At 40.0% G+C, this 21420-nt stretch overlaps 1 non-coding gene across 1 annotated transcript; it reads left to right on the top strand.

Moving 5' to 3' along the window:
• Positions 1 to 1412: 1412 nt before the first annotated feature.
• Positions 1413 to 1519, top strand: LOC127133215 (small nucleolar RNA R71). The gene has a single exon (XR_007807205.1). It is a non-coding gene; the product is annotated as a small nucleolar RNA R71 (small nucleolar RNA).
• Positions 1520 to 21420: the final 19901 nt, after the last annotated feature.

Below are 21420 nucleotides of genomic sequence, written 5' to 3'. Positions count from 1 at the left end.
ATCCTCTCAAAGTCATTTATGTCTAAATGATATCGTGATAATCACTATATTGATCCTTAGACGATCTCTCCACCTAACTATCAATATAGCAATCTTTAATGTTCAATATCAAAGAATAGTAATGAATAAATCTATCTCTACAACTTATTCACTACTTGAAAATCTGTTTTATGTCTAAACTCGAGTAATCTCTCTCGACAACTACTCAAATCTGGTTTTCAACTTAAAGCAAAAACAGTATTCAATACATCAACAATCTTTATCTCATATATAAATCAAAGTGAATACATAAACAGATGAGAATAGCTACTACCTCCAATCTTGACAAAAGGGATTTAGCTCCTCATCACCATTGTTACAAAGCAGAATGTTAAAGAAGAGAAAACTCTGTTTTCTCCCTTACAAAATATCTCAATGTACAATGTATGAATGATAATCAATAATGTTTCAATGCCTAGAATAATGTATTTTCTCTCCTAAAAGAGTTGACATTTCCTTAATTGGTCATTCTCATCCAATGCAGAAAAGCAATTCCAAGGCAGACCCAAAATGGCCAAAACAGCTGGCCTTCAAAACAGCACTTTTGACCCAAAAATCAGTTTGCTGGATTCGCAGGGTTCGCGGGGCGAACTGGTCCTGTCATGCAGTTCGCGGGGCGAACTTTGTTCGCGGGGCGAACTGAAGCTGCCTCAGTTTCCTTGTTTTGCAAGCTTCATCCAAAATCTTCCATATTATGATGCTGCAATCCAAAGCTTTCTCATCCAAAAATTCTACAAAACTAACAAATATGTGAAATAACTATTCAAAACAAAATAAATTAAACCTAATTGCATTTATACAAAATAATGAGAATAAAAGTGTGTAATTACATCAAAACTTGGTAAAAGGGACCAATAAAATGGTATAAAAAGTAGTACTAATTGGTCCCTAACATATAGCTGGGGCTTGATTTGGAGATTGTCCAGGTGCGTATAGAGCGTTATTACTCTTATATGAAAAATTGGGATGATTCTTCCAATTTGAGTTATAGGTATGTGAGTAGGGGCTTCCTTGAGCATAGTTTACTTGCTCCGCTTGGATTCCTGTTAGGAGTTGACAATCTGCAGGAGTGTGACCTTGGATTCCACAAACTTCGCAATTCTGAGTTATGGCTACCACGGTGGCTGGAGGTGATACATTTAAACTTTCAATTTTCTGGACTTATCTCGTACATGCCAGTTTTCATTTGAGGTTTTTCTACCATTGTTCGTTCGCTTCCCCACTGATAGTGGTTTTGAGCCATGCTTTCGATAAGTTGGTAAGCATCAGCATAAGGTTTGTTCATTAGTGCCCCACCTGCGGCGGCGTCTATTGTTAACCTCGTGTTGTACAAGAGACCATTATAGAAGGTATGAATTACTAACCAGTCTTCTAAACCATGGTGTGGACAAAGTCTCATCATGTCTTTGTATCTTTCCCATGCTTCGAAGAGAGACTCGTTATCTTTCTGTTTAAATCCATTTATCTAGGCTCTTAACATAGTTGTTTTGCTCGGCGGAAAATATCGGGCAAGAAAAACTTTCTTTAACTCGTTCCATGTGGTGACTGAGTTGGAAGGAAGAGACTGGAGCCATCTTCTAGCGCTATCTCTTAACGAGAAAGGAAAAAGACGAAGTCGAATTGCCTCTGAAGTGACACCATTAGCTTTAACAGTATCAGCGTATTGGACAAATACGGATAAATGAAGGTTTGGATCCTCGGTAGGATTTCCAGAGAATTGGTTCTGTTGCACTGCCTGTAACAGTGAAGGTTTAAGTTCAAAGTTGTTTGCTTCGATTGCGGGTGGAGCAATACTCGAATGCGGCTCATCTTGCGATGGAGCGGCGTAATCTCGAAGAGCACGAGCTGGTTCTGCCATCTCGGGTATCGGCGAAGGAAGAAGATTTTTGAGATCAGGAAGTTCGACAGGAGGGAGATTGTTTGCAGCACGATATTCCCGAATTCGTCGTAAGACTCGGAGATATAGTTCGATATCGTTGATTCGTAAGTAGAACGGCTCGCCTTGTGAGCGAGTGTGTGGCATACAAATCAACGAAAGAAAGAAAAGAAAAGAAAAATAAGCCTTAGTCTCTACAGCGTAACAGAAGAGTTACGATATCGACTAAATAAAAGTCCCCGGCAACGGCGCCAAAAACTTGATCGCGACTTTATGAGTCGAATTTGGGGTACAAACTGCAAGTGCACAGTTCTATCGCGTAGTTTTAAAAGATATCGATCCCACAGGGACTTATGAATCGATATACCGTTTTCTAAGGTTACTTCGTAAAGCTAAGGCGGGTAATACTTTGATTGTTTGGGGAAAATTTAAAACTAAAAAAAATAGGATCTAAATTAAATATCAACTAAACGGATATCGGTATGTAGTTCGTCGTAATTAGGGAATCAATTCTTCGTTGGTTTCTTGGTTTTAAAATAAATCTTTTCAGTTGATACTATTGATTAAAAGTCTTATCTCAAACTCTCGCTCTGTTGAATAAACTACGATTTTATATTAACGTAGCTGTCACTTATTAGTTAAGTCAAAAACCACTTTTTGAAAACAATAGAATCCGTAGAAACTCTTTTTAAGAAAACACTAATCGTTTAAACACCCTTGTCTCAAACTCTCGCTCTGTTGACTTAGGTTATATAATTAAATTCAAATGCTTAACTCTCGTCCTCACATTCAACCTTTAAAAATACTTTTTGGAAAAGATTAGAATTTAATTAACTCTAAAAATTGTTCTCGCCCTGATCTAGAATTAATGTCCAATTAACACTGTCCAGTCAAAAACTCAAACTCTCGTTCTATTGATTTTAACTTCTTTATGTCTTTTACTTTCGTACAAAAACCTTGTTATTAAACCTGTAAATTGAGACCGTGAAAAGAGTGATTTTAATTTTAAACTTAATTAAACCAACTTAGTTTTGATTCCTTCATTCCGCTTACTTTACATACCGACACCTAAATAAATTAGCCAGACATGCTAAACAGATCTAAATAATTATCATGCATAAACAAATTCATCTCAGGAAAATAATATAAATAAACAGTAAAACAAAGCATATATAAATTCAAACAATAATTAAAGAACCTGAGTAATTAACAGCAGTCTTGAACATCCACCATAGACCGGTTGGATTTGTTCTTGAATTCTTCAATCAGACAGAAAATAAAAGTGAAGGAAAAAAAATCTAGGGTCTAACGTAAGGTTAGATCTAGTAAAAGATACACAATAGTTTCCGGTGTAGAAACTATTGTGCGAAAAAGAATTAATTAAGTGCTGAAAGCTTAACTGGAAAAGAATAAAAATAAAAATAAAAACTGCAATTAAAAGCAAAAACAGTAAAGAAAAATAATGGTATGCTTGCACGGCTGGAAGAAGAAAATTGAACGAAGTCGGGGGGGGGGGGGGGGGGGGGGGGGGGGCTCTGCTGGGTTTGCAAAGCCAATATTTATACTGGTCACTTTGTTGTAACGGTTTCCAAAATTCTTCCGTTCACGTTCCAATGGTCAAGCGTAACAATAGGCCTCAGCGTCTTTGTTGCGCTTCTGAAGCCAAAAATATAGGAGAATGGTGTGACGTCCGTCACACCATGTGTTACGCTCGTAACACAAGTGGGTAAAGCGTGACGCTCGTCACAGCCTGTGTGACGCTCGTCACAGGCACAGCGCCTGTGTTTTTGGGCTGGGCTTTGGCTTTTGATATTTGCTTCTTTTCATTCCTTTTTCACCTCCTTTTCTTCCTTTTTCACTTGTGCTTCAAATAAACTACCTGAGATAAATAGAAAGAAAATACCGCGTAATATCGAATAAAATGAAATAAATTGAAGTAAATAATAATATAATTTAATTAAATTGAGTCCTAGAATGTGATACTATTTCATGTTATCACTTTTAGGTTTTGCTCAGACGTTTTGAAGCGTTGTATCTCTCACCCTTATGTCGGTCTTGGATATTCATCTCTTCCTGAGCATGTTGTATCTCTCACCCTCATACCTGGCGTTCAGATCACATGTCTCCTTGAGCTTATTACCCAGTAACCGGTAATACCTCGTCCCGCTGCTTCCCCAGGAGTGTCCTTGTGGACATCCCCAGCGAAGTCCCTTAGTGGATTGTTTTCATCCGGATTTTATCCGAAGTATCCGCTGTGGATAGTTTTTTGCTGTATTGGCATATTCCCCAATACATGCATCTTTGAGTCAGCTCGAGTCTTTCCATTGGATCTTTTCCCTTTGAAATTATGTTCCCCACGCTTTGAGTTGTGACCTGCTCGCGCATTTTTATCCCTTTTCTATCCCCAGGAGAGTCCCCAGGGTCTTGGTCCCATGGAGTGAATTGCTCATATGGATTATCAGTGGCTTCTGATTTCTTTGCTTTTGTGGACACATATCTCCACAGAGTGCTACCATTTTTCATACCTACATTTACATCATGAGGTCTCTTAGGGACCAAAATTCGTCTCTTTGTTATTATTTAAGCCCATTCTACCCCGTCGAGACGAAGATTTTAACCTTCACTTCTCCGGATAGAATGACCTTAAATAGGGGCATCTGTAAGACCCCAATTTTGACCCTAAGATCCCTCATGGCATCATAACATTGCATTTGCATTGCCTCAAGGATCTTTAGCATCTTGGTTCCCTTTGCCTTTGGGTGGGACTCCTTGTGATTGGTTTGAGATCAACAAGCATGCTTGAATTATACATCATTGTTTCTCTTACTTTTGTTTACTAACCAAAAGCACAAAAATGTGTCACTAACATCTTTTGTTTGAAGCTTGAGTATCATCCAAGACACTTTGTGGATTCTATTTAGATGATCAGTCAACACAAGGGAATGGCTTGAGATACTTCCAACAGGTTCAAATGGGGTCTATTCGTCAGTCAAAACGTTAATCTTGAAGGATCAAAAGTTTGTTCATAAGCTGTCATGCTCGCTAGGCGAGCAGAATGGGTCGCCTAGCGAGTCCCAAGAAAAGCCACCAGAATCACCTACGCTTAGAGGAATTTCTTGAACTGTCATGCTCGCTAGGCGAAGCTCACGTGTTTAAAAAAAAAGAACGAAAAACGAAAAAAAAAAAAAAAAAAAGAAAAAAAAGAACGAAATAAATAAATAAAATATAACAGAAAATTTTTGGACTTGGGCCTCTCTCATTTGAGCCCACAGGTCCACAAAAATCAGGTTATAAATTCAGAATTTCAGTGAAACAAAAGAATTTTATTCCTATTACCCTGGCAGGGAAAAAGATAGTGAGAGAAGAGCTAACAGAGTTCAGAGCAACCTCCAGAGACTGAAGGGAACTCATCTACAAAGAGCCAATTCCATCTCATATAAACCCTCAGATTGCTTTGCAAACCCAACCGGGCAATTCAATTTCATTCGATCTCTCCAGTCAGGTTTGCCTTATTCCCATTACTTTATGCTTTTAATTTGAATACTCTGAATGTATGAGGTATTATGGGTGAATTTGATACCCTTTTGATGCATGTGTTTGACAAGAGGTTTAGGCCTCCTACCCTTGGTTTCTTTTTGTGAGCTTTTTGTGAATTTTAATGGCATGATTCATGTGGTTACATTTTGATTTGGGGGCAACTCTTGATTACCCTATCTTGTTTCTCTAACCTGTTTGTTGAGTTTTGTTTTGTGAGGGCTCATATGACTCTTGCAGAGATGGCTTGCCTGGTGTTCCACTTTATTTGTGGGATACCACCTGGAGGTTTATTCCGATTACCTGTACTTACTCACTTTCTTTGATGGTGCTAGCTTGAGAGATCTCTGGGTTTCTTATCTCTTTAATTGTTGTTACTTCGGATCTTTATCCGTACGGTAGATCTCTCGATCCCTTTACTTTTCCCGCATGTTACCGATTTCTTAGGTTTCTTGCAGCCTCTCGTGGCATGTCATTTAAGGTAGCGCGGTTCCTTCATCTAGGACTGCCTTTTTGCATGAGCATCCCTAAACACCCCAAACTCATTGATTTTTCTTCTCCTAAGAACGCGTTATCTCCTTCTACTACAGGCGAGTAAGTCTGCAAAGGTCGAGCATCCGGTAGATTGCGTGGTAACGTCGTTCACCCCAAAACACAACCCTTACCCCGTAGTTAGTCGAACTACGTTTTGCTCTGATTTTCATCCCAGATGAGATACGTAGGCATAAGACGCGATGTCTTAGCGAGCACACTCCTCTTTAACCCATAGGTAGCCGAGCTACGAAGACTCTGATTCTCAGATTCAGATGAGATACGTATGCAGTGGATGCGACATCCGTGCGAGTCATCTTCTTTTGACCCTTCTTTTAGTAAGTAGTACATTAGATAAACATACACGATTTTCTCATCCCTTCAATCATGTTTGCACAAATAATTTTTTACAAAATAATAACCTTTGCAACAAATGTGAAAAGGGCTCCCTAGGAGTACCTAGGATGCTTTGGGTGCCTAATACCTTCCCATTGCATAACCAACCCCCTTACCCAGATCTCTGACATTTTTACTAGTTTTTGATTCGATAAAACTTTTAGGTTTTTGTTCGCTTTCTAACCATTCATTTGGATAAATAGAAGTGCGGTGGCGACTCGACTTGTATGATTTGCCTTGGATTTAGTCAATATCTCTAATGGTAACGAATACCCCGCTACAGGAATTCAATGGAAATGGTGATCGATCAGTCATCCTAACCTGTAATATCCGATAGATAGAATTAAGACTCTGGGAAATTTTTAGAACATGATCTACAGGTTTTATCCTTAGTACACTCCTTTGGGATGGTTCTTAACCTGACTCCATGCTCGTGACTCACAACAAACCTTTGATTCTTGGTTGGTCCAATCAAGTCTTGTTAATATCAATGGAACTTGGGTGTTGATAAGGTGAAAGCCATAATCCACCAAAATGGATGATTGATCTTGACAATGACTTGATTCATCCCTTGACCTTTGTCTGCTTGCCTTGTGTGTGATCCCTTATTTGTGAGGTTTTATTTGCAAATATTTTCAGACCATGGATTATGGACGAAGGAACACTAAGAAGTACAGTTTTAGATGCCCCAACTTGAAAGAGTTAAGGAAGCTATCATATTTTGTATTAGATCCCTTGGACTTCAAATAACGTCATGGGAAGCTTCCATCTGTATTATCTGCTGATGTGGTTGAAGGACTCTTGAGTGTGTTGGTTCAGTTCTATGATCCTCTCTACCGTTGCTTCACTTTCCTTGATTATCGGCTTGTGCCTACATTAGAGGAGTATGCCCATCTCTTGGGAATACCTGTTTCTGACAAAGTGTCTTTTAGTGGATTGGAGGAGATTCCTAGATCTCATATTATAGTTGAAGCTCTTCACTTGAAGAAGTCTGAGATTTAGGCTCATTGGGTGAAGAAAGGAGGAATGTTTGAGTTGACTTCTGAGTTCCTCATCAAGGAAGCTACTACATTTGCTCAAGCCGGTAGTGTGGATTCTTTTGAAGCCATCTTTGTGTTGCTCATCTATGGGTCGACTTTGTTCCCTAACATTGACGGTTTTGCTGATTTAACACCATTAGAAGTTTCTTGATTGGGAATCCTGTGCCTACTTTGTTAGGAGATATTTATTTCTCTTTGAATCTAAGGAATTCTAAAGGTGGTGTAACTATTATATGTTGTGTTCCTCTTCTGTACAAGTGGTTTATTTCACACTTACCTCAGACTAGATGATATGCTAGATTCAGAATCAGACTTCGTCAAGTTCAAAAGAGGTCCATCTGAAAAGAAGTCTTCAAAAGCAAAGAAAGCAAGGCTAGGAGAATCTTCTGAATCAAGACCTCCAGCGCCTCTGCAAGAAACTTCTGGTAAGTCTGCCCCCTCTATTCCCTCTGAACCTCTTTTGGCTTCCTCTATTCCTCTCCCAACACCTACCTACACCTCCTCTGAAACCCCACCCTCTACAACCAGAACCTCACAACCTCTACATATATTTAATCTTGCCCATACATCCATACCTTTATCCGAAGCTGAAGAACTCAATCAAACCACCTCTTCATCTTCAGCCCTAGAATCACCTCCCTACCTTATCCTCTCCTCTGACCCAGAACCTTCTGACCTCGCTTCTCCCACTCTAGCCCACCTTTATTCTCTAAACCAAAACTCCCAACAACCAACCCAACCTCCACCTGAAGTAACCTCACCACAACCAACCATCACTTTTTATGTGGTTCAACCCTCTGACCTTCATACCTCTGACACTATTCCTCCAAACCCTTCCGCTGAACCTGAACCTGAACCTGAACCTACATCTGAATCTGAATCTGAATCTGAAGCTGAACCTGAACCTGAACCTCAAACACTAAACTTAAGCCCTCCAAACTCTCCACCTCAAACATCTGAACCTGAACATTCCCTGCCTACCCTAGAGGAAGCCATAATGATGTTCGCAGGGGCTTCAGTACAAAAGGTCAAGTCTCTGACCATTAACTCTGGCATCAGTGATGATCCTGACTCTGTAAGGACACACTGGAACAGAGTCATTGGCTGGATGACTTCTGAGGCCTTCAAACTGAAGCACATCTCTGAGCAAGTCAGAAACGACTTCATCAGAGATGCTGAGGCAAGACTACATGAGAGACTTGCCAGAGAAGCTGAAGAAGAAGCCAGAAGGCAAGAAGAAGAAAGAGCTCGACAAGCAGAAATCCAAAGGGTCAAGGAAGCTGAGGCCAAAGCTCTAGCAGACGCTGCTGCTGCTGCTGTTGCTGCTAAAGTTGAAGCAAAGGCAGCTGCAGAAGCTGAAGCCAGAGCTGCTGAAGAACAGAATGCCTTGACTCAGGGGGAGTCCTCCTCTGTCATTCCTATGGTTCTCAAGACACTTGAAGAACTTCAGAAAGACCAGAAGGAACTCAGAGCCAGAATGGACAAACAGGACACCGTCAACGACAACATTCAGAACATGCTGGCTCAACTGCTTCAGAGAATGCCTCCTCCTCCCAACCCTTAGGCACTTAGGATCTTTTGTTTGTTGCTTGGTTTTCTTTGTTTCTGATGTTTGCTTATTGTCTTGCCATTGTCTCTGCTGTTCTATTATCTGAATATAATGTTTTTCTTGAATATTTGTTTAAGTCTTTTTGATTCTGACAAAAAGGGGGAGAAATCAAATATAGCTCTGATGAAATATTGCCTAATACCTTAAGCACTCTGCAACATACTATTTCTTAAAAATAAATTCATCTAACACTGGACTTAAGAAACTGCAGAAGGTATCGAAACTTCATTTCTTGGAAGCTCTGGTAAGAACTTCTGAACTCCCTAACCTATCTCAGGGGGAGCTCACTTCTATCTGATCTGATATTTTTTATGTTTCATCTGCTATTTGAGTTTGTTTTGTCATCATCAAAAAGGGGGAGATTGTAAGAACAAAAACTGTTCTACAACAGATTCCAAGATTTTGATGATAACAAAGGATGAAACCAAAAATGGCACTCTAACGAAAAGTTTCTAAGTGTGCAGGACTCTAAACAAAAAGAAAGGAATCTGATTGCGTCATCAGATACAGAATCATATCAGATACAAATTACCAGAAGATCAGAAGCATCTGAAGAAGAAACACGCTCAAGAAGTTCTAACTCTGAGCAAAACAGCAGAATATCAGAAGCATCTGAAGAAGGAGTGCACTCTAGAGGTTCTGACTCTGAACAACGGTATATCATTCCAGAAGCTCTCAGCGTCATCTGAAGACATCATCAGAAGCTCCGAATCAACATAGCAAGATTCCAAGATTCCTAGAGTCACGTAGTCTCTGATAATGGGTTTTCTAATTCAGAAAGAGTAACGGCAACTTCAATCTCAAATGGAAAGAAACTATTATTGGAAAGAAGTTATTCAGGGAGACAAAGTTGTTTTGGCAAGAAACAACAGAAGTTATGGCATTAATTCCTATTCAAGACAAATCATCTGCCATCAATTTCTAACGGTCCTTTCACCCCTATATAAAGGACAACAAACAGCATTGAGAGACACACCAACACACATAAACGTTTTACTCTCTCTCTCTCTCAATCTTTCACGAAGCTTTTGCTTAGAACGTGAAACATTCTTTTGATCTTACTGTTGTAATACTTTGCTTATCCTAGAAGCATTCTAGATTACATTGTCTTTTTATCTATTGTTTTATTTCCTCAAGTGACTCTGCGCAGTCTGTATACTTGAGAGGACTAAGAGATCTTTCTCTTAGACGTTGGTTGTAAACTATCTTTCAAGAATAGTGGATTAAGTCCTTATTGAAGGCGAAATCACCTTGGCCGGGTGGACTGGAGTAGCTTTGTGTTATAAGCGAACCAGTATAAATTCCTTGTGTGGTCTTTGTCTGAAAAAGCGCTTACTTTCCAAAACAATTCAAACCCCCCTTTCTTGTTTTTCTCACCTTCAATTGGTATCAGAGCTTCGACTCTGTTATTGATTTTCTAATCAAACACTTAACAGTGTAGAGAGATCCAGAACGAGAAAAACCATGGCCCACACAAATGAAAGAGACAGTTACAATGCTAAGCCTCCTGTCTTTGATGGAGAAAAATTCGACTACTGGAAAGATAGGATTGAGAGCTTCTTTCTAGGCTATGATGTTGATCTCTGGGACATTGTCACAGATGGATACAAACCTCCTGTCACAGAGGATGGAGTTGAAGTTCCCAGAAGTATGATGTCAGATGATCAGAAGCAAGTTTTCAAAAATCATCACAAGGCCAGAACCATACTTCTCAATGCTATATCTTACAACGAGTATGAAAAGATCACCAACAGAGATACAGCGAAAGACATACTTGACTCTCTAAGGATGACTCATGAAGGAAACTCTCAGGTCAAAGAGACAAAGGCTCTGGCGCTTATCCAGAAATATGAAGCCTTCAAAATGGAGGATGACGAAGCCATAGAGGTAATGTTCTCTAGATTCCAAACTCTTATTGCAGGTCTCAAAGTTCTAGACAAAGGGTACACAACTGCAGACCACGTCAAAAAGATAGTCAGAAGCTTGCCAAAGAAGTGGAGACCCATGGTCACTGCTCTGAAGCTGTCTAAAGATCTGAACAATAACAGTCTTGAAGAGCTTGTCAGTTCTCTCAGAAGCCATGAGATAGAACTAGAGGAAGACGAACCTCAGAAAAAGAACAAGTCTGTAGCATTAAAGTCCAGACCTGAAAGACGCAAATCTGACAGAACCAAAGCATTCCAGGCCGAGACAGATGATGCAGATGACTCTGAACAAGAGGATTCTGATGAGGAAGAAGAATTGTCCCTCCTGACTAGAAGAGTTAAACAACTCTAGAAAAAGAGGAACAACAACTTCAGAAGACCAAGACCCAGAGGGGATCGATCAGAATCAACCTCAAAAGGTAAAACTAACAAAGATATTACTTGTTATGAATGTAAAGAAACAGGTCACTACAGGAATGAATGCCCCAAGCTAAAGAAAGACAGTTCCAGAAAAGAAAGCTTCAAGAAAAATACCTTCAGGACAAAGAAAGGATTAATGGCTACCTGGGATGATAGCGAATCTGACTCATCAGAATCTGACTCTGATGAACAGGCAAATGTGGCATTCATGGCTACCACATCCAGGAACAGTTCAGATGAAGAATCTGAAGAGGTATTTTCTGAACTCTCTCGATCTGATCTAGAATCATGCTTGTCAGAAACTCTTAGCTCATATCAGAAATTAAAACAAAAGTTTAAAGCAATAAAAGGCTGTCTTGAAGCAAAATTTGAAGAATGTGGCAAACTTGAGATGACAATTCTAAAACGAGAAGATGAAATCAGATCTTTAACATTACAAAGAGATGGAGCAATTAAACATCGTTTAGAACTGGAAGAAGCGTTGTCTCAAGCTCCACAGACTTCAAATACAATAATTTATAAATACGAAGAAGCCTTTCAAGAATTTCTGAAAAATGGGATAGGAAGGAGTGTTATGGCATCCATGATTTATGGAGTCAGTCAAAACAATAAAAAGGGAATTGGGTATGATCCTAAGGAAGATAAAACTTCTACTAGCGACTAACTCAAATCTCCATTTTCATATCACTACACACACACACAAGAACAAAAATTTGAAAATGCTAGAAAACCCAAAGTTATAAGAAACTCTGGGAAAACTAATCAGAAAGGACCCAAGAGACTCTGGGTACCAAAAGATAAGATTGTTTATGTTGCAGATATCCTATGCAGCAAAGTTCAAACACCATTCATGGTATCTGGACTCTGGATGCTCGCGACACATGACGGGAAGAAAGTCTATGTTCCAAAGCCTGGAACTTAAAGACGCTGGATTTGTAGGCTTCGGAGGAGATCAGAAAGGAAGGATCAGAGGCTCCGGAACTATTGGTAATGGTACTCTTCCCTCTATATCTGATGTCCTTTATGTAGAAGGATTAATGCATAATCTGTTATCCATAAGTCAATTAAGTGATAACGGTTATGATGTAATCTTTAATCAAAAAACATGTAAAGCCATAAATCAAAACAATGGTTCTGTCCTATTCACAGGCAAGAGGAAAAACAATATTTATAAAATTAATCTTTCTGATTTAAAAGAACAAAATGTGAAATGTCTGATGTCTGTTCACGAAGAGCAATGGGTATGGCATAGACGCTTGGGCCACATTAGCATGAGAAAACTATCTCAGCTAAATAAACTCGAGTTAGTTAGAGGCCTACCTAAACTGAATTTTTCTTCAGATGCTCTATGTGAAGCATGTCAGAAAGGAAAATTTTCAAAAACCTCTTTCAAAAAGAAAACTATTGTTACCACCTCTAAGCCTCTCGAACTTCTTCACATTGATTTATTTGGTCCTGTGAAAACAGCATCAGTCAATGGAAAGAAGTACGGACTAGTTATTGTTGATGATTTCAGTCGCTGGACATGGGTGAAATTCCTCAAACACAAGAGTGAGTCTCACTCTGTATTCACTAGTTTCTTCTCCAAAGTGCAAAAAGAATTTGACTCTAAAATCATCAGAGTCAGAAGTAATCATGGTGGGGAATTCGAAAATAAATCCTTTGAGGAATTATTTGACTCTAATGGAATATCCCATGATTTCTTCTGCCCTAGAACTCCACAACAAAATGGAGTTGTAGAGAGGAAGAATAGGACACTCCAAGAGATGGCCAGAACTATGATCAACGAAACTAATGTGGCTAAGCACTTTTGGGCCGAAGTTGTAAATACAACGTGTTACATTCAGAATAGAATCTCTATAAGACCTATTCTGGAAAAGACTCCCTATGAACTGTGTAAAGGAAGGAAACCAAACATTTCATATTTCCATCCATTTGGATGCTCTTGCTTTATTTTAAACACTAAAGAACATCTGAACAAGTTTGATTCCAAAGCACATAAAGGTATTATGTTAGGATACTCAGAACGCTCTAAAGGCTACAGAGTATACAACACAGAAACCAAAATTGTGGAAGAATTAATTCATGTCAGATTTGATGATAAGCTTGACCCTGAAAAGTCAAAGCTAGTTGAAAATTTTGCAGATTTAGAAATCACTCTTGCAGGATCTGATAAAGCTCCAGAAGCAACTGCCACTCAGAACTCTGAGGAAATTATTTCCACAGTAATCCCCAAGAAAGCTAAAAGTCGTATCAACGTATCTGAAGAACTGATTCTGGGTAACAAGGACGAACCTGTCAGAACCAGATCTACCTTCAGGACCTCTGAAGATACTCCTCTAGGACTAGTGTCTCTGATCGAGCCTACGTCCTGTGATGAAGCACTTCAAGATAACGATTGGGTTTCAGCCATGCAAGAAGAACTAGATCAATTCACAAAGAATGATGTCTGGGATCTTGTTCCCAAGCCCAGAGGCACTCACGTCATTGGAACCAGATGGGTATTCAGAAACAAGCTGAATGAGAAAGGAGAAGTCGTCAGAAACAAAGCTCGACTGGTAGCTCAAGGTTACAGTCAACAAGGAGGTATTGACTACAATGAAACCTTTGCTCCAGTCGCAAGGTTAGAATCTATTCGTCTTCTTGTATCTTTTGCTATTAACCATTCTATTAAATTATATCAAATGGATGTCAAGAGCGCATTCCTTAATGGTTATATATCAGAAGAAGTGTATGTCAACCAACCTCCAGGTTTTGAAAATCCAAATTTCCCAGAACATGTTTTTAAACTTAAAAAATCTTTATATGGACTTAAACAAGCTCCCAGAGCTTGGTATGAACGGTTAAGTAATTTTCTTCTGGAACACAATTTTATCAGAGGGAAAGTTGACTCCACACTCTTTTGTAAGAACCTTAACAATGATCTCATGATATGCCAGATATACGTTGATGATATTATTTTTGGTTCTGCTAACGCCTCTGTTTGTCAAGAATTTTCTGAGTTAATGCAGGCAGAATTCGAAATGAGCTTAATGCAAGAACTAAAGTTCTTTTTAGGAATTCAAATTAACCAAACTTCAGAAGTCACTTACGTTATTCAAAGCAAATATATAAAAGACGTTCTGAAGAAATTTGACATGGCTGAATGCAACTCTGCAAAGACTCTCATGCATCCAACGTGCATTCTTGAAAAGGAAGAAGTCAGTAAAAAGGTTTGTCTGAAGCTCTATCGTGGTATGATAGGCTCCCTTCTCTATCTGACTACTACTCGACCTGATATTCTCTTTAGTGTCTGTCTTTGTGCCAGATTCCAATCAGATCCTAGAGAAACTCACTTAACAGCAGTTAAGAGAATTCTCAAATATCTGAAAGGAACCCCTAACCTGGGCCTGGTGTATGAGAAAACATCAGAGTATAGACTTTTGGGTTACTGTGATGCAGATTATGCAGGAGATAGATTGGAACGAAAAAGCACGTCTGGAAACTGCCAGCTCCTAGGAAATAATCTGATATCCTGGGCCAGTAAAAGACAGTCAACTATCGCTCTATCAACTGCAGAAGCAGAATACATCTCAGCATCACTGTGCACAACTCAGATGCTCTGAATGAAGAATCAGCTAGAAGATCTGCAAATCTTCGAGAGTAACATTCCTATCTTCTGTGATAATACTGCTGCCATTTATTTAAGTAAGAATCCCATTCTACACTCCAGAGCTAAGCACATTGAAATAAAACATCATTTTATCAGAGACTATGTTCAGAAAGGGATAGTAACATTGAAGTTCATTGATACAGATCATCAATGGACAGATATATTTACTAAGCCTTTAGCTGAAGATAGATTTCTTTTTATCTTAGAAAATCTGAACATTCAAATTTGCCCTGAATAAATTGTGCCTCTGAAGATGTAAAATGAGACTCTGACATAAACAAATGAGCTTCTGCCTCTGACTCTGATACTTCTACCAAGTTAAGAAGATATCTGAGTTAGAAATCTCCAGGAACCAATCCTTTGGTATTCCTGAAGATCAGATACATCAAACCACGTGGAGCACTTAGCGTCTAACCTTGGAACTTCTAGACAGCTGTCCAGAAGAAATTCAAAGGGCAGACGTTTGAGATCTCCTCGAGCAGTGTGCATACTGTTGGGATTAGACATTCATTAATGAGCCATAATCATTTCTCCCTCTAAGCGTGCTATCTTGGTTTTTGTACTAACGTTGTTTTGTGTGTCGTTTTGCATGCGTTTTGTTTAGGGTATTTAAACACTCTTCTCACACTTCACACACACTTCACTCTCACTCACTTTCTCAAACCAGTTCTCTGAAGCATTTCTGCAAGCAGTTCATCTTCATCTTGTTCTTCATCATCAATGGATCCTCAACAACAATCAGTATTCAACTACTCTCAACAAATGGAATCCAGCAACGCAACCCAAAGCACTAGCATTCCTACTCCAACAGTTACAGGGGTAACCATAACACCAGTGTACAAGGAGCCTCATGTTCTTGATCGTGAGCCTCACATCAATCTTGCAACTCCTTTTGATAAACTGGAAGTTTTGTGTGAATCTCTGGTGGATTTCAACAACATGAAGAGGAATGGAGTGGATCTTACTGAAGAACTTCGTCATCAAGGTTGGGAAAACTACTTTCAACGGCTCTATGGCCCTGTTTACCCAAACCTCATCAAAGAATTCTGGAGATTTGCTGACGCTGACGACCACTTCATAGTCTCCTATGTATTAGGAGTCAAGATAGTGATTACTGAAAAATCAATTGCTTCATTACTGAACATGGAGAAAACTGGAGGAAGAAGGATCTACGACATCAACCCCAGGTCAAGGTACATTGCTCAGGAAATCAACCCCACTATCTTCAAACTCAACACAGAAGGTAACCCATCAAAGAACAAAGAACTTCATTAGAACCTCCGGGTATGGCTCAAGATCATTCTGGGAACCATTCATCACCGCCCAGCATCAAACTCCTCAGACTACATCAATACAGATCAGAAGTGTATTCTGTATTGCATTCACAAGGGTTTGAAGCTCTGCCTCCCAGCACTACTCTTCAAATATCTCAGAGACTCCGTACGGGAGACCAGGAACAACATGAAACCCAGAACCTACATCCCTCTGGGAAGACTTCTCTCTGATGTTCTGATAGAAAATGGGCTTGTAGATCATCTGGAGAAAAATAAACTCATGGAAGATTTGGCAATAGACACTGGAAGGCCTCTGAACTCCAGAAATCTGAAGAGCATGGGGATTCTGAAGAAGATTCAAGTCAAACCTACGCTGGACACTTCTTGGGACGCTTTAAAAGATCATAGGAAGTTGCCACATGGTCTCGCAAGGTTCTACAAGAATGAACCCAGAGAGGCAATCCTCCACTATCTCCAACGTCTGAAGGATGAAGGAGTAGACATCTCAGACTTCAGACTAGACGATATGCTAGATTCAGAATCAGACTTCGTCAAGTTCAAAAGAGGTCCATCTGAAAAGAAGTCTTCAAAAGCAAAGAAAGCAAGGCTAGGAGAATCTTCTGAATCAAGACCTCCAGCGCCTCTGCAAGAAACTTCTGGTAAGTCTGCCCCCTCTATTCCCTCTGAACCTCTTTTGGCTTCCTCTATTCCTCTCCCAACACCTATCTACACCTCCTCTGAAACCCCACCCTCTACAACCAGAACCTCACAACCTCTACCTATATTTAATCTTGCCCATACATCCCTACCTTTATCCGAAGTTGAAGAACTCAATCAAACCACCTCTTCATCTTCAGCCCCAGAATCACCTCCCTACCTTATCCTCTCCTCTGACCCAGAACCTTCTGACCCTGCTTCTCCCACTCTAGCCCACCTTTATTCTCTAAACCAAAACTCCCAACAACCAACCCAACCTCCACCTGAAGTAACCTCACCACAAACAACCATCACTCTTTCTGTGGTTCAACCCTCTGACCTTCATACCTCTGACACTATTCCTCCAAACCCTTCCGCTGAACCTGAACCTGAACCTGCATCTGAATCTGAATCTAAATCTAAAGCTGAACCTGAACCTGAACCTCAAACACTAAACTTAAGCCCTCCAAACTCTCCACCTCAAACATCTGAACCTGAACATTCCCTGCCTACCCTAGAGGAAGCCATAATGCTGTTCGCAGGGGCTTCAGTACAAAAGGTCAAGTCTCTGACCATTAACTCTGGCATCAGTGATGATCCTGACTCTGTAAGGACACACTGGAACAGAGTCATTGGATGGATGACTTCTGAGGCCTTCAAACTGAAGCACATCTCTGAGCAAGTCAGAAACGACTTCATCAGAGATGCTGAGGCAAGACTACAGGAGAGACTTGCCAGAGAAGCTGAAGAAGAAGCCAGAAGGCAAGAAGAAGAAAGAGCTCGACAAGCAGAAATCCAAAGGGTCAAGGAAATTGAGGCCAAAGCTCTAGCAGACGATGCTGCTGCTGAAGCTAAAGCAAAGGCAGCTGCTGAAGCTGAAGCCAGAGCTGTTGAAGAACAGAATGCTGCTGAAGAACAGAATGCCTTGACTCAGGGGGAGTCCTCCTCTGTCATTCCTATGGTTCTCAAGACACTTGAAGAACTTCAGAAAAACCAGAAGGAACTCAGAGCCAAAATGGACAAACAGGACACCGTCAACGACAACATTCAGAACATGCTGGCTCAACTGCTTCAGAGAATGCCTCCTCCTCCCAACCCTTAGGCACTTAGGATCTTTTGTTTGTTGCTTGGTTTTCTTTGTTTCTGATGTTTGCTTATTCTCTTGCCATTGTCTCTGCTGTTCTATTATCTGAATATAATGTTTTTCTTGAATATTTGTTTAAGTCTTTTTGATTCTGACAAAAAGGGGGAGAAATCAAATATAGCTCTGATGAAATATTGCCTAATACCTTAAGCACTCTGCAACATACTATTTCTTAAAAATAAATTCATCTAACACTGGACTTAAGAAACTGCAGAAGGTATCGAAACTTCATTTCTTGGAAGCTCTGGTAAGAACTTCTGAACTCCCTAACCTATCTCAGGGGGAACTCACTTCTATCTGATCTGATATTTTTTATGTTTCATCTGCTATTTGAGTTTGTTTTGTCATCATCAAAAAGGGGGAGATTGTAAGAACAAAAACTGTTCTACAACAGATTCCAAGATTTTGATGATAACAAAGGATGAAACCAAAAATGGCACTCTAACGAAAAGTTTCTAAGTATGAAGGACTCTAAACAAAAAGAAAGGAATCTGATTGCGTCATCAGATACAGAATCATATCAGATACAAATTACCAGAAGATCAGAAGCATCTGAAGAAGAAACACGCTCAAGAAGTTCTAACTCTGAGCAAAATAGCAGAATATCAGAAGCATCTGAAGAAGGAGTGCACTCTAGAGGTTCTGACTCTGAACAACGGTATATCATTCCAGAAGCTCTCAGCGTCATCTGAAGACATCATCAGAAGCTCCGAATCAACATAGCAAGATTCCAAGATTCCTAGAGTCACGTAGACTCTGATAATGGGTTTTCTAATTCAGAAAGAGTAACGACAACTTCAATCTCAACTGGAAAGAAACTATTAATGGAAAGAAGTTATTCAGGGAGACAAAGTTGTTTTAGCAAGAAACAACAGAAGTTATGGCATTAATTCCTATTCAAGACAAATCATCTGCCATCAATTTCTAACGGTCCTTTCACCCCTATATAAAGGACAACAAACAGCATTGAGAGACACACCAACACACATAAACGTTTTACTCTCTCTCTCTCTCAATCTTTCACGAAGCTTTTGCTTAGAACGTGAAACATTCTTTTGATCTTACTGTTGTAATACTTTGCTTATCCTAGAAGCATTCTAGATTACATTGTCTTTTTATCTATTGTTTTATTTCCTCAAGTGACTCTGCGCAGTCTGTATACTTGAGAGGACTAAGAGATCTTTCTCTTAGACGTTGGCTGTAAACTATCTTTCAAGAATAGTGGATTAAGTCCTTGTTGAAGGCGAATTCACCTTGGCCGGGTGGACTGGAGTAGCTTTGTGTTATAAGCGAACCAGTATAAATTCCTTGTGTGGTCTTTGTCTGAAAAAGTGCTTACTTTCCAAAATAATTCAAACCCCTCTTTCTTGTTTTTCTCACCTTCATACACTACTTGGATGAAGAAGAGAGCTTTGGAGTTGAAGATGCATTATGCTTGTGAGAGACCTATGTCTATGGTTGTGGCTGAGCCATTAAATCTCCCTAACCAAGATGTAGAGGAGTTGGAAGACGCACTCTCCAATATAAAGCAAGAGAAAGATACATGGGAAGAGCGTTTCCATGCTTTGAGCAGAAAGCATGAGGAGTTACAGCTTGAGTCTAAGGACAAAGATGCACTTATTGAGCTTCTTGAAGATCGAGCAGTGAGGAGACAGAGAGAACCAGAGGGTCCATCTCCCTCTAGTACGCCTCAGTCTTCCGGTGCTTGGAAGAAGATTGTTGACCAACTTGTCCTCGAAAAGGCTCAGATGAAGACTTCGTTTGAGTCCGAGATTCGACGCATCCGAAGAAAGTACGTGCCTGCTGTCATACCCCAAAATTTGCCCATTAATATTTCAAGACATTTTTCAGGGCACTCCGACTCATTTTTATGACACTGATCTTAAAGGAACAAAGGCCCAGCTCACGAGTGGCCCAATCCAGAAAATGGCCCAAACTGGCCTGCTCGCTAGGCGAGCAAATCCTTCGCCTAGCGAACGTTCGCTGCACACTCGCCTAGCGAACGTTCGCTACACGCTCGCCTAGCGAAGCTGACAGATAACAGAAAATTCTGGGCTTCACTCTGAGCCCATTAGGTCATGAAAAAAAGGCATTATAAATACCACAACTCCAGTCAGAAAAAGGGAGGACTAAAAAGGACGAAAGGAGGACCCTAGCAAGCAAACCCTAGCGTTCACAGACGGAAAACCCTGGAGGCTAACCCTGAGAATTCCGAGTAACCCTAAAGGAAACCCTGAAGGAAAAGCCGGCGGCAGCAAGGTCACTTCCACTCAATTCGATCCGATCGGCCAATTCAAGGTTACAATTCGATTACAAACAGGTTGGCATTGCTATTACTACCTTATGTTCTTAATTTGCACATGGTATCATGATTGAATTTATGAAACTATCTTAAGTTTTACATATGAATTTAAGTATGCATGAACATCTGAATGTCTAACCACATAATCTCTGTAATGAATGCTATAAGGTGTGAAGCTTGCTGCCATTATATCGTTATTAAAACCGGAATCGCAGCCGCTCACTAGCACATCGCTAAGCGAGCATGCAACGAGTGTTCGCTAAGACTTCGCTAGGCGAAGCAGGAGCGAACGCGACAGCAGCCGACTTTTCTGTTCTGACTTTTGCCCACCTGTCATGTTTTTATCATAGCCATGCATTGTTTATCTGACCCTACTGCTGTTTTGGTTTCTTTTGTGGTGTAATTCTCGATTGCACCCTGATTTGGTATTCTGACATGTTTGCTGAGTGTTGCAAAGGTTCACACATCGCCGGGAAAGCTAGCTAGATAGGTATTCCACTTTATTTGTGGGATGCCCTTTGTGGAGTTTCACCCTAAATTACCTAATTAATTTTAATGTATTAATTTTAATGTGGAGATCCACCCTCAATTACTTAGCTGATTTTAATGTATTGATTTTAATGTGGAGATTCATCCTAATTGCCTAATTGATTGTAAAATACGGCCTTTAAATACGTGATCTTGGACCTCTCTTTGCTGCCCTACGGTATTACGGTATAACGGTCGTGTCCCGCGAATGTAGGGATACACTTAGCAAAGACCCTTCGGTTAAATCATCATAAAATAAATCATGGTCCCTCGGATGTTGCCTTCGAAAATACGATTTTGTCCCTCGATGACCCTTCGGTGTAGCCTACGGTTAAATGATGATCGTCCCTTCGAATGCTAAGGTATCCTTACAACTGTTGCCTTCAATGACCTATCGATGACCCTACAATGACCCTTTTACATCCAAAGGATAAAACTACTTACTTCTCAATAG

This window comes from Lathyrus oleraceus, chromosome 3, assembly GCF_024323335.1.
Source record: "Lathyrus oleraceus cultivar Zhongwan6 chromosome 3, CAAS_Psat_ZW6_1.0, whole genome shotgun sequence".
NCBI lineage: Eukaryota > Viridiplantae > Streptophyta > Magnoliopsida > Fabales > Fabaceae > Lathyrus > Lathyrus oleraceus.
This window is presented reverse-complemented; position numbering and strand designations above follow the sequence as displayed.